This window comes from Somniosus microcephalus, chromosome 22 (genome assembly GCF_052327205.1).
Source record: "Somniosus microcephalus isolate GS21.2 chromosome 22, FLI_Smic_1.0, whole genome shotgun sequence".
In the NCBI taxonomy this organism is placed as follows: Eukaryota; Metazoa; Chordata; class Chondrichthyes; order Squaliformes; family Somniosidae; genus Somniosus; species Somniosus microcephalus.
In genome coordinates, this window is record NC_141008.1 from 2,229,093 (window position 1) to 2,242,999 (window position 13,907).

Genomic DNA, 13,907 nt, shown 5'->3' on the forward strand with positions numbered 1-13,907 from the left:
GCACGCTTGAGTATTTCCGCGACCGGTGGGCGCTGCGCGGACTGGAGTGCGTCATCAATTCGGAAAACACAATTTTAATTTGATTTGTTAAGGTTTATTTAAAATTTGATTAATTTACAGACAATTTGTTTTTGGTCCAATCAGAAGAGTACACGGAGATATTGGGGCCTGGAGGAGGCCGTGTTGGCTGTCCATCTCCTGGCTGCAGAGCTCTGGAGCAGTTGCCCTTGGAGAGGAGCTCCCTTAGTGTGTTAGGGACTTGTCTTGTTTCTTTACTCTACAGGTGCTGCTGGAGAGGAGAGAGAGAGAGAGAGTGAGAGCGAACATGCTCCTCATGGTCACGGATCCCGTCGACCTGCGGAGCATGCGAGAATGCCAGCAGATTTACTCGGACGCATCCTCCGCCAACTGGGAGAAAAGTTCTGGACTCCTGGTGGGCCAGTGGCGGGTGGACTCCCTGCGGAGGAGTTCAGGCCCTTCGCCTGGACCACCACGCACCTCCTATACTTGGGATTCTAACTCAGCCCTGCCGAGGATGCCTGGCCGGCGAACTGGCAAGAGTTGGAGGCCAAAGTCACCGCTCGCCTCGGACGCTGGACAGGACTGCTCCGAGTGTTGTCCTACAGGGGTCGAGCGCTGGTCATAAACCAGCTGGTGGCCGCCATGTTGTGGTACCGGTTGGTCACTTTGATCCCACCCCCTGCGTTTGTCGCCAAGATGCAGAAGAAGTTCATCGACTTCTTCTGGGCCAAAGGGAAACACTGGGTCTCTGCCGCGGTTCTGAGTCTACCGCTTAGGGAGGGCGGTCAGGCGCTGGTGTGCCAATGCACCCGGGCAGCAACTTTCCATTTTCAGACCCTGCAGAGATACCTGTACGTGGAGAATCCTCCTCGATGGTGTGCGCTGGCGACGTATTTCTTCCGCCAGCTGCACGGCCTCAACTACGACGCGCAGCTCCCGTTTGTGAAATTGGGCCATACGCATGCCTCCCTGCGGGAGCTGCCTGTCATCTACCACGAACTGCTATGGGTTTGGAACGACGTCGCTTCCAGGCAGAGCTCTCCTCCGTCAGGAGTGGTGGCTGTCCTTTGGGAGTCGCTGCTCAGGAATCCGTACCTCCGCGACCGCGGGTTCGGGTGGCTGACGGAGCACGGGGCTGTGCCTGGCAAGGTAACTAGAGTCGGGGACCTGCTCGATGGCGGAGGAGCGGGCTGGATGACGCCTGTGGAGCTGGTGCAGCGCCTGTCTTGGGCCAACGTCCGGCTCGCAGTCAAAGCCATCGAGACGCTGAAAGCGGCACTGGGCCCCAACTCCACTAGGTGTATCGAGGAGGCTCAGTCACGTGGGGCGATCCCATCCGAACTGACCCCTGCTCGGACGGAAATCCTCATCAGCGCGCAGCCCCGAAACCCCTCTCGGGAACAGGCACCTCTCAACTTGAGCCTTCTCGGGGAAATACCCTCCCTGCCTTTTCATTCCGCATGGAGGCGTTTCCTGTACGGGCTGCTCCTGCACACTCTCCACTTTGCCATCTTCGTCTGCCATCCGGACACGCCTTGGCGTGGCGTCTTTGCGACCAGCGGAGGCGGAGGTTCCCAATGGAGGGCTCTCTATGCGGGAGTCCTCCCTTGTTCCATCGGGGACTTGGCCTGGAGGGTGTTGCATGGAGCAGTCCCGTGCAATATGATTTTAAACAGGTTCACGGACTCCCAGGCCGCCTGCATTTTCTGCGGCCTGGAGGAGTCCGTTTTTCACATTTATACAGAGTGTGAGAGGTTGCAGCCCCTCTTTCATTACTTGAAGTGGCTGCTCCTCGATTTTTGGTTGCACTTCAGTCCCACGCTCTTGATCTATGGTCACCCGGTGCGGAGGGGAGCGGGCAGGTAGGAGGACCTCCTCGTAGGACTGCTCCTGGGTCTGGTAAAAAAAGCCATTAATTGGTCCAGGCAGCGGGTGGTCGAGGGGGTCGTCCAGCCAGATTGCCTGCCTCTATTCTGCGGCCATGTTCGCGCCCGGGTGGCCCTGGAGATGGAGCACGCGGTGTCCGCTGGCACGCTTGAGTATATCCGCGACCGGTGGGCGCCGCGGGGACTGCAGTGCATCATCAATCCGGACAATATAATTTTAATTTGGTTTGTTTAAGTTCCATTTGAAGTTTGTTTAATTTACAGATAAATTGTTTTTGGTCCAATCAAAAGAGTACACTGGCTGCCATGTGACCGGGGTTACATTGACTGCCATGTGATTGGGGTTACATTGACTGCCATGTGACTCTGGATTTGTTGTGTCATGTGTTACCTACATTGCCTCACCCTCAGTGTGTGAGTGAAGAGATGACTGCGGCAATGTAGACAATGGAGTTTAGTAATTAATCCATAGACAGGAGAAGTGTGTTATCTGACTGAGTTTATTCAGCACATTGCAGTGTACAGTCAGGACAAGCTTTGTTTCAACAATTCAAATCACACACTTTAAGCAAAAGCCAGTAATTATAATAATTAGACTCAAAGAGTGCAAGATATCAGAGTGGAATCAGTGAGTGTTCCTGTTACAGAGGGACCTTCAACATTACACACTGAGTGACAGAGATCAGATTATTACAGGTCTATTGATCAGAAATGAAAGCTCCATCATTGTATTAGTGAGTTATTGCAATACATGCTCATTGCTTACACAACCATGAGACACTGTATTGTATAATGTTCAGTTTTATCTGCAGTTAGGACAATCTCCTTTGTCCATTTTAATATCTTTATATCTTCCCTCAGCCACTCCACTCGTCATAAATTTCAGCAGGTTTGGAAAGTCTTTGAGATTGATGGGGTTAAAACACGTCAACTGGAGCAGTGCAAACGTGACCTGATCCAATTACTGTATCTAGTTATCTGGCAGAACACCATCCCGGAGAAGGAATCATCCAGGTTTAGAACAAACCCTGCAGCTCCAGACTAACCCAGACCGTGCTCCGAGCTTTATAAATCACCCGCAGACACGTTCTCCATCAGACTGTCCCACTGTGGGGTCAGACTAACCCAGACCGTGCTCCGAGCTTTATAACTCACCCGCAGACACGTTCTCCATCAAACTGTCCCACTGTGTGTCAGACCATCCCAGACTGTGCTCCGAGCTTTATAAACCACCCACAGACACATTCTCCATCAGACTGTCCCACTGTGGGGTCAGACTAACCCAGACTGTGCTCCGAGCTTCATAACCCACCCACAGACACGTTCTCCATCAGACTGTCCCACTGTGGGATCAGACTAACCCAGACTGTGCTCCGAGCTTTATAAACCACCCACAGATGTTATCCATCATCTATCTGTATCTCTTACTGTCTTTCTTAGAGTTTTTTGAGGTTTTAACTAGCAGGGTAGATAATGGAGAACCAGTGGATGTAGTATATTTGGATTTCAGAAGGCTTCCCAAAAGATGCCACACAGGAGGTTGTTACACAAGATTAGTGCTCAGGAAATTAGGGGTAATGGAGAGAGGATTGGTTAATGGACAGAAAACAGAATATGAATAAATGGGCCATTTGCGGGATGGCAGGCTGTAACTAATGGAGTGCCGCAAGGATCAGTGCTTGGGCCTCAGCTATTTACAATCTACATCAATGACTTTGATGAGGGGATCAAGTATAAAATATCCACGTTTGCTGACAATAAAAAATAGATGGGACAGTGAGCTGTGAGGAGGACACAAAGAGGCTGCAAAGGGATCTAGACCAGTTAAGTGATTGGGCAAGAAGGTAGCAGAGGGAGTATAATGTGGGGAAGTGTGAAATTATCCACTTTGGTAGGAAGAATGGAAGAGCAGAATATTTTTTTAAAGGTGAGAGACTAGTAAATGGTGGTATTCAGAGGGACCTGGGTGACCTTGTACACAAATCACAGGAAGTCAGCCTGCAGGTACAGCAAGAAATTAGGAAGGCAAATGGCATGTTAGCTTTTATTGTCAGTGGGTTGCAGTATAAGAGTTAGGAAGTCTTGCTGCAATTATACAGGGCCCTGGTGAGACCACACCTGGAGTACTGGGCACAGTTTTGGTCTCCTTACCTAAGGAAGGATTTACTTGCCACAGAGGAGGTGCAACAAAGGTTCACTGGATTGATTCCTGGGATGAGAGGGATGATGTATAAGGGGAGATTGGGCCTATACTCTCTGGAGTTTAGAAGAATGAGAGGTGATCTCATTTAAACATATACAATTCTTACAGGGCTTGAGAGGGTGGATGCTGAGAGGCTGTTTCCCCCGCTGGAGAGTCTAGAACGAGGGGCCTAGTCTCAGGATAAGGGGTGGGCCATTTAAGACCTGAGATGAGGAGGAATTCCTTCATTGAGTTGTGAATTTTTGGAATTCTCTGCCCCAGAGGGCTGTGGGGACTCAGTCATTGAGTATATTCAAGACTGAGATCGATGGAGTTCAGGGCACGAAGAGAATCAAGGGATGTGGGGATCGGGCGGGAAGGTGGAGTTGAGGTGAATGATCAGCCATGATCTTATTGAATAGCGGAGCAGGCTCGAGGGGCCGTATGACCTACTCCTGCTCCTATTTCGCATCTTATATTTTTATTTCAGTCCAATATTTAACAGGGAGGGAAGGTGCTGGGAAGGGATTGTGGATGAATTGTAAGATAGTGTGGGGCTTTCTAGTGGAGCTTTGTCATTTAGCAGTGATGGACTCTCTGAGCTCTGTCTGTTGTCTATATTCTCTACACTGGCTGATGGTTCCACTAAATGAGAACCGGGACTGGTTCATGACAAACGGACCCAACTGAAGGCCCAATCCCCGAGTGTGTGAGCAGCACATCTGTCACTGAGAATCATTGCCCAATCTGTCCCCTTGCTCCCTGCTGAATGAGGCGGCTCACGTGGGGCGGCCTGCAGTAGGCTCCGTGTGCCCATTCATTCCGTGTGATCCCTGACAGGTCTCCTTGCTCTGTACCTCAGCTCGGGCTGTTCACACACTGGACCCAGCTGGCCCAACACACTGGAGCCGCCTGCCGCCCCTCACAGTTCCAGACCGTGGCTTCTGGAGGGAGAGACTGAGCTGGTTTCTGATTGGATTTCATTGGCTGCTCCGTTTTCAGTACAGGTGGGTTCAGTATCAGAATCAGGTTAATTTGTATTAATTCATTAGAAGTAGAACAGATGGTGTATTGTATCCAAAAATCAAAAGCACACATTCCCCCGCGAACAGCAGCATGGACTCGAGGGAAGAGGGACTGGGAAGACCAGCAGGAGGGTCATGTAGAGTGGACACACAGGGTGACTCCACTATAGTTTTCCCAGAAATGGCAACTGCTGGGTAAGTTCCAGAATCCCCACAGCCCCTTTAAGCGTCTCACCGTGTGTACAACATGGCCAGAGGGGAGGTTATGGTACACGTGTTCAGCAACTTCCCTTGCATCACGCCAGCCATCCTTTCCATCCATTAACTGCCGAATGAGCCCTTCATTAATTGGGGCTGGATCAATGGCATAGGAGACAACAGCATTAACACCATTGTGTCGGAAAAAGCTAAACCAATGATAACCAATTACACAGTGATTGTCGAACCCACCGACAGGATCATAGACCCGCACAGACCATTTAACCCAGTCATATTTCTCCTTTAAAAAGTCTCCTATGTAAGATACACATTCCTGGTTATCTCTCCCACCCTTTTCACTTATCATTCTTTTAACATCTATTTCTGCCTGCTCTGCAAACTCCTTTATGCACCGATCTATCATGGATGTCATTTTACTCTCAACATTGGCCATTTTCTCATTCCATTCTCTCGTTAACGCCTCTACATCAGTCCCGGTGATGGCAGCGTGACCCATCAGGGCGATCAGGCCAATACAGAAGAGCTCCTTCAGACGGCAGCAGAGACCTTCCATGAGGCGCCGATTCTTGTGGTCATAATCCATGGCGGTTTCCAGGATGGGTTTACCAAAGATGGCAGAATATCCCATCACAGCACCAAAGAGAGTGTGAAGATTCTGGTCACCTTTAGTCACACGAAGTGAGTCAGGAACTCTTCTTTCTCCTTCTCCCGGAACTCTGGCGCTGCATTGAGGATCTCCATGTACTTCCTGAACTGGTTTTTCAGGTTCTCTTCAATGTTGAAATATTGAATTTCAGTCGTGCTATTCGCTATCTCGGTAATCACATCCTTAATCTGATCTGAAATGATATCTAGCTGGTTCCTGACTATCTGGAACTGCTCCTTCATATATGTCATCTCCTCACTGTCCACATTGCCTAAAGCAAGTTTAAGAATTGCTGCGGCCACTCCAATAACAGCACCCACTGCTCCAGCTGCAGCACCCACTGTTCCTAAACCGCTAACTGCTGACAAGGCAGCTTGCACAGCAGCCGCGGCCTCGACAAGCTCGGCGGTGCATTGTGCCAGTTCCAAAGCATCTTCAGCAGTGTCAGCCATATTGGGGATCCCAGCACCGTGTGTGGTTGATTGATTCCTTCAGTAGTCCCTGAAAAGAAAGCAACAACATTTGATTTATGAATCTACATGTTATTAGGGGGAGTTCTGTGCTCACAGCCCACATCCATGTGTTTCTAGGGAAGTTGGTAAGATGACCCAGCGAGTGTAGTCGGGGATTTTGTACTTGGTGTCTCTCCACAGTGAATACATTCCGGCTCTTGTCTCCCTTCCTTATAGCAGAGATGTGCATCGGAGCTTTTAGTATCGAGCACTTTTCCTTTATACGGCGCATGGCAAAGTCAGCCGTTTAACAGACAGGTTCCTGTTTGAGATCCGCTGACTCGCCACAGACCCAGACTAAACCTTGTGACTAACCCAAGGCTGTACAGATGTCTTGATAGCAAAATACTGCAGATGCTGGAAATCCAAAATAACAACAGAAAATGCTGGAAAAACCCAGCAGGCCAGGCAACATCCGTGGAGAGAAAATAGAGTCAATGTTTCGAGTCAAACCCTTTGTCGAGACTGGAGAGGCACAGGAAATGAAATAGATTAAAAGGCCAGGCTGGGTGAGAGCAAAAGAGAAGTGAAGAGACATTAAGAGGTATTCAAAACGAGACAAGATGGTGATAGGACTAGTGGAGACAAAAGACGGCTCCAGATTAGGTGTGGAATGTGCTGGCAGAATGGGAGACAGCTGCCATGTGGGAGAGAGAAAAAAAGGAAAGGTGGGGTGGGGGGGAAGGGCCAAGACAAAGGTGTGGATAAAAAATAAGCAAAAATGTAATGGGGGGGCTGAGGTTATGATCTGAAATTGCTGAACTCGATATTGAGTCCGGAAGGCTGTAAAGTGCCTAATTGGAAGATGAGGTGCTGTTCCTCGAGTTTAAGTTGAGCTTCTGTGGAACAACGCAAGAGCCTGAGTACAGTGACGTTTGAGTGGGAATGGAGCGGTGAATTAAAATGACAGGCGACTGGAAGCTCGGGGTCATCCTTACGGACTGAACGGAGGTGTTCCGCAAAGCGATCACCCAATCTGCGTTTGGTCTCCCCAATGTAGAGGAGACCACATCGTGAGCAGCGAATACAGTATACTAAATTGCAAGAAGTACAAGTAAATCGCTGTTTCACCTGGAAGGGGTGTTTGTGGCCCTGGACAGTGGGAAGGGGAGAGGTGTAAGGGCATGTGTTGCATCTCCTGCGCTTGCACGGGAAGGTGTCAGGGGAAGGGATGCTGGGGGTGATAGAGGAGTGGACTAGGGTTTCTCAGAGGGAGCAGTCCCTACAGAATGTTGGGAGGGGAGGGGAGGGGAAGATGCATTTGGTGGTGGGATCACGTTGGAAGTGGTGGAAATGGCGGTGGATGATCCGTTGAATGTGGAGGCTGGTGGGGTGAAAGGTGAGGAAAGGAGGGGCATGGGTGAGGGCAGAAGTGCGGGAGATAGAATGGACACAGTCGAGGGCCGTGTCAACACGGTGGAGGGGAATCCTCGGTTGTGGAAAAAGGAAGACATGTCGGAAGCACTGGTGTGGAACGTGGCATCATCGGAGCAGATGCGGCGGAGACTTCTCCGTCTCCATCTCTGGGGATTGGTTATTGACCAACATTCCCTACAAGCCCACTGACTCCCACACTGGACTACACTTCCTCCCACCCCGCTTCCTGTAAGGACTCTATTTCATTCTCCCAGATTCTCCATCTCCGCCGCATCTGTACAGATGTCTTTATCAGTCACCCTCAGCCCTGGCCAACTAGCCTGAATCTCGTCACCCTCTGGTGTTCATCTAATTTGTCAAATGTTTATTTGGGAGGAGGCCGCGGCCCTGGGCGAGACCGGAGCGTAACAGAGCGAGAGAGGCAGCAAACCTGGGCGAGACCAGAGCAGAACAGAGCGAGAGAGGCAGCGGCCCTGGGCGAGACCAGAGTAGAACAGAGCGACAGAGGCAGCGGCCCTGGGCGAGACCAGAGTGGAACAGAGTGAGAGAGGCAGCGGCCCTGGGTGAGACCAGAGCGCAACAGAGCGAGAGAGGCAGCGGGCCTGGGCGAGACCAGAGCAGAACTGAGCGAGAGAGGCCGCGGCCCTGGGCGAGACCAGTGCGGAACAGAGCGAGAGAGGCAGCGGCCCTGGGCGAGACCAGAGTGGAACAGAGCGAGAGAGGCAGCAGCCCTGGGTGAGACCAGAGCGGAACAGAGTGAGAGAGGCAGCAGCCCTGGGTGAGACCAGAGCGTAGCAGAGCGAGAGAGGCAGCAGCCCTGGGTGAAACCAGAGCAGAGCGAGAGAGCAAGCGGCCCTGGGCGAGACCAGAGTGGAACAGAGCGAGAGAGGCAGCGGCCCTGGGCGAGACCAGAGCAAGAGAGGCAGCAACTCAACAGAGGCAGAATCCGAAAGAGTGACGTCAGTAGAAAAAGTGACGTCAGCACAAGGGAAGGAGGTGATTGGCGAGTAGCTGCTGAGTGTGTTTTGTTAATTTTTAAGTTTATTTCTGCTATGTTAGTTCTCAGTCTATTAAATAGAGGCATGGCAGGGCACCTCCGTCCCATGGAGTGCACATCCTGTGCCATGTGGGATGACCTGGATGCTTCGCGTAGCCTGGGCAACCACATGCAGGAAGTGTCGCCAGCTGCAGGAAAGAGTGGAAGAGCAATAGTGATAGGGGATTCAATAGGGGAGCAGACAGGCATTTCTGCAGCTGTAGACATGACTCCAGGATGATCTGTTGTCTCCCTGGTGCCAGGGTCAAGGATGTCACTGAACGGCTGCAGGACACTATTGAGGGGCCAGAGGTTGTTGTCCATATCGGTGCCAATGACATAGGCAGAAATAGGGATGAGCTCCTGCAGGCAGAGTTTAAGGAGCTAGGAGAGAGATTAAAGAGCAGGACCTCAAAGGTAGTAATCTCCGGATTACTCCCGGTGCCACGTGCTAGTGAGTACAGGAATAGAAGGATAGAACAGATGAATGCGTGGCTGGGGAGATGGTGCAGGAGGGAGGTTCTTTACATTCCTGTGGCATTGGGATAATTTCTGGGGAAGGTGGGACCTGTGCAAGCCAGACAGGTTAAATTTCAACAGAGTTGGGATCAATATTCTCGTGGGAGGTTTGTTCGTGCTGTTGGGGAGGATTTAAATTAGCTTGGCAGAGGGATAGGCACCAGCATATTGGAGTAGAAAAGAAGAATAAGGTGCATAAAAGAGTGAGTGTGTTGGATAGTACTAGGGAAGATAGTACTAGAGGCGGAGGAAGTACCAGATTAGTTAGGTACAGACTAAGAAAAACTACAAAAAATTAAATAATGGGTTTAGAATGCATGTACGTAAACAAACAGTTTGGTGACTAAGGTTGGTGAGCTACAAGCACAATTAGCCATGTGGCAATATGATGTTGTGGCAATAACAGAAACGTGCCTTAAAAACGGTGAGGACTGGGCACTTAATATTCAAGGGTACAAGGTGTTCAGAAAAGATAGGGAAGGAAAAAAGGGAGGTGGGGTGGCAGTGCTGATTAAGGAAGACATTGTAGTGTTGGAAACGGAGGATGTTCTTGCAGGGACAAGGACAGAATCCATTTGGTTAGAGTTGAGGAGCAAAAAGGGTATGATCACGCTATTGGGGGTATTCTATTGGCCTCCAAATAGTGAGAGGGAGGTAGAGGAGAAAATCTGCTGGAAAATCGCAGAGATATGCAAGATCTATAGAGTGGTGATATTGGGGGACTTTAATTACCCAAATATTGATTGGGATAATGCTAAGGTAAAGGGAAAGGAGGAGGAGGAATTTCTGAAATGTGTTCAGGAGAATTTCCTTGACCAATATGTTCTTGGCCCAACTAGGAAGAAGGCATTGCTGGATCTGGTGTTGGGGAATGAGGTGAGCCAGGTTGACCAAGTGTCTGTGGGAGAACACTTTGGTACGAGTGATCATTGTATCATAAGATTTAGATTAGCAATGGAGAGGAGCAAGGAACAATCTAGAGTGGAACTTCTAAACTGGAATAGGGCTAACTTCAATGGGATGTGAAAGGATCTAGCCAGGGTAAAATGGAACCAAAGACTGATACGGAACAATGGGTGATTTTTTTAGGAGGAGATATTTCAAGTACAGCTTAGGTACATTCCAACAATAGGGAAGGGTAAGGAAACCAAAGCGAGGGCTCCTTGGATGATGAGGGAGATAGAGAAGATGATGAAACAAACAATGAGGATGTATGATGCATGTCAGGTCAATTCTTCAAGGGAGAACCAGACCAAATACAATAAATTGAGAGTGGATGTGAAGATGAAAATAAGATTGGCAAAGTGAGAATATGAGAGTAGAATGGCGGTTAACATATAAGGGAACCCAAAAATCTTCCACTGGCATGTAAACAGTAAGTGGGTAGTAAGAGGCAGGGTGGGGCCTATTAGGGACAAAGAAGGTGATATATGCTTAGAGGCGCAGGGCAAAGCTAGAATACTCAATGAGTACATTGTATCAGAGTTTACTCCAGAGATGGATGTGGACAAAATATCGTTAAAAGTGGAAAAGGTAGAAGCAATGGAAGGGGTGAAAATTGATAGGCAGGATATACTAGAAAGGCTGGGTATGATTAGAGTGGATAAGTCGCCTGGTCCAGATGGCTTGCATCCCAGGTTGCTAAGGGAATTGGGGGAGGAGATAGCAGAAGGGCTTGCCATAATTTTCCAATCTTCCCTAGATGTGGGGGAGGTACCTGAGGATTGGGAAGTGGCAAATGTGACACCATTGTTCAAGAAAGGGTGTAAGGACAATCCTAGTAACTACAGACCGGTCAGTTTAACATCAGTGATGGGTAAAGTTTTAGAAACAATAATCAAGGAAAAAATTAACGGGCACTTGGAGAGGTTTAAACTAATTAAGGAGAACCAACATGGATTTGTAAAAGGCAGATTGTGTCAACTAATCTAATTGAATTTTTTGATAAAATAACAGAGGATTGATGAAGGGAATGCAATGGATGTTGGCTACATGGATTTTCGGAAGGCGTTTGACAATGTACCACATAGAAGGCTGGTTTACAAAATTGAGGCTCATGGAATAGGTGGGTCAGTGGCAGCTTGGATATGGAATTGGCTTAAGGACGCAGCGAATGGTGATGACCTGGAATTCGCTGCCGACGGAAGTGGTGGAAGCGGAGACGCAATGTTTTCAATGGGAGCCTGGATAGGCACTTGGGCAAAATTAACTTGCAGGGCTCCGGGGATAGAGCGGGGGAACGGGACTGACTGGTTTGCTCCACAGAGAGCCGGCACGGACTCTTCTGTGACATAATGGACGCTTTCTGAGCCGTATGACTCGATGCCTCTTCAAGACAACCACTTACAGCTGACTGAGGGTTAACTGCCACTGACAGGCAGCTTCTGTTAACCAGTTTTTAAAGTTCTAAAACAAAAACTTAAACTAAATTTCACTTTTTACAGCTTCTACTTGCCCAATACTTCACAGAATCACAGAAACCCCACAGTGCAAATAGAGGCCATTTCGGCCCATCGAGCCTGCACCGACACATATCCCACCCGATCCCCGTAACCCCCACACCAACACATATCCCACCCTATCCCCGTAACCCCACATATTTAATCCCCCTAACACTAAGGGTCAATTTTCATAGCCAATCATCCTTTCCAGAAATTCCCACTCTATCCAAATTTCCAAACAAAACACTCTGTCTAATCTAACTCTGGGCTCTGCAGCAATGTTTATCTAATACACTAGGCACCTTGCCCAATTTACAAGTGATGACTCAGCTCCCTGCTCCTGGAGATTAGTGCCTAATCAAGACCAGCACTTACAGCTGACCGTTAACTGCCACTGACAGGCAGCTTCTGTTAACCACAGTTTTTAAAGTTTTAGGTTAAAAACAGGATCTTAAACTAACTTTCACTTTTTACAGCTTCTACTGCCCCAATACTGTGAGCCTCGCTGTCCTATTCTCAGGCTTGTATTTTGTTTTGACCCATGAATTACAAGGGAAATAATTAATGAATCACCCAAAAACTCTTAAATTAAAGAAGGTCGTTTGTTAAAGGAAAAGAGAAAAGAAAACAAAAACACTTCGAGATTTAAATGGCAATTCAATGCCCTTCTTACTCTACTAATGTGCACAATTAAAGATGCTCTAGCAATACAATGCCCAAATATGTTGTAAGTAAATGTTCATACAATCACCCCGGAGTGACCAGCTCCTGTTGATTGCAGCTCTCTCCTTCTGACGCTCGGTCGGGATTGTTTCTTATTGACGTACTAATCAGCAGTCTCCGAGCTCAGAGGGAGGGAGAGAGGTATAAAGTCATCGAAGTGTGATGTCACCAGAAAGCAAGTAAGTGATTGGTGAGTTTTTCTCTCTTTTTAAACTTTAACTCTGTAGTTTATAGTTGCTAAGGTCTCTGTGGTGTAGCAGGGACTGTTGGTAAACCATTTAACTGTAGTGTAATTGGTGGGATTGATTTGATTTAACTTAATTTCAATTAATTAAAGGGTAAGTAATGGCAGGAGAGCCCGGCTGCGTGGTATGCTCCTCCTGCGATATGTGAGAACTCAGGGACACTTCCTGTGTACCTGACAACTATATGTGCAGGAAGTGTATCCAGCTGAAGCTACTGACAGACCGCATTGTGGTGCTGGAGCCGCGATTGGATGCATACTGGAGTGTTTGCGATGCTGAGGACATCGTGAATAGCATTTTTAGGGAGTTGGATACACCACAGGTAGAGCTTGGACAGGCAGAAAGGGAAGGGGTGACCAACAGGCAGAGTACTAGGCGCAGGCAGGTAGTGCAGGGGTCCCCTGTGGATATCCCCCTCTCAAACAGATACACCACTTTGAGTAATGTTGGGGGGGATGGGTTATCAGAGGAAGGCAGCAGCAGCCAACTTCCTGGCACCAGGGGTGACTCTGCTGCACAGGACGGGAGGAAAAAGAGGGGTAGAGCTATAGTAATAGGGGATTCTATTGTAAGGGGAATAGATAGGCATTTCTGCGGCCGCAAACGAGACTCCAAGATGGTGTGTTGCCTCCCTGGTGCAAGGGTCAAGGATGTCTCAGAGCGGCTGCAGAACGTTTTGGAAGGGGAGGGTGAACAGCCAGTTGTCATGGTGCATATAGGTACCAACGATATAGGTAAAAAATGGGATGAGGTCCTAAAAGCTGAATATAGGGAGTTAGGAGGTAAATTAAAAGATAGGATCACGAAGGTAGTAATCTCAGGATTGCTACCAGTGCCACGTGCTAATCAGTAGAAATAGGATATTTCAGATGAATACATGGCTAGAGGAATGGTGCGAGGGGGAGGGATTGAAATTCCTGGGATATTGGAACCAGTTCTGGGGGAGGTGGGACCAGTTCAAACTGGACGGTTTGCACCTGGGCAGGGCCGGGACCGATGTCCTAGGGTGAATGTTTGCTAGTGCGCTGGGGGAGGGTTTAAACTAAAATGGCAGGGGGTTGGGAACCTGAACAGG

The 13,907-nt window shown here is 48.9% G+C and overlaps 1 pseudogene across 1 annotated transcript; it reads right to left on the reverse strand.

Moving 5' to 3' along the window:
* Positions 1-2,389: 2,389 nt before the first annotated feature.
* On the reverse strand, positions 2,390-12,717 carry LOC147101984 (uncharacterized; annotated as a pseudogene). The gene is made up of 2 exons (XR_015073192.1): positions 12,610-12,717; positions 2,390-6,480 (listed from the first exon to the last, which is right to left on the reverse strand). The product of XR_015073192.1 is annotated as an uncharacterized LOC147101984 (transcript).
* Positions 12,718-13,907: the final 1,190 nt, after the last annotated feature.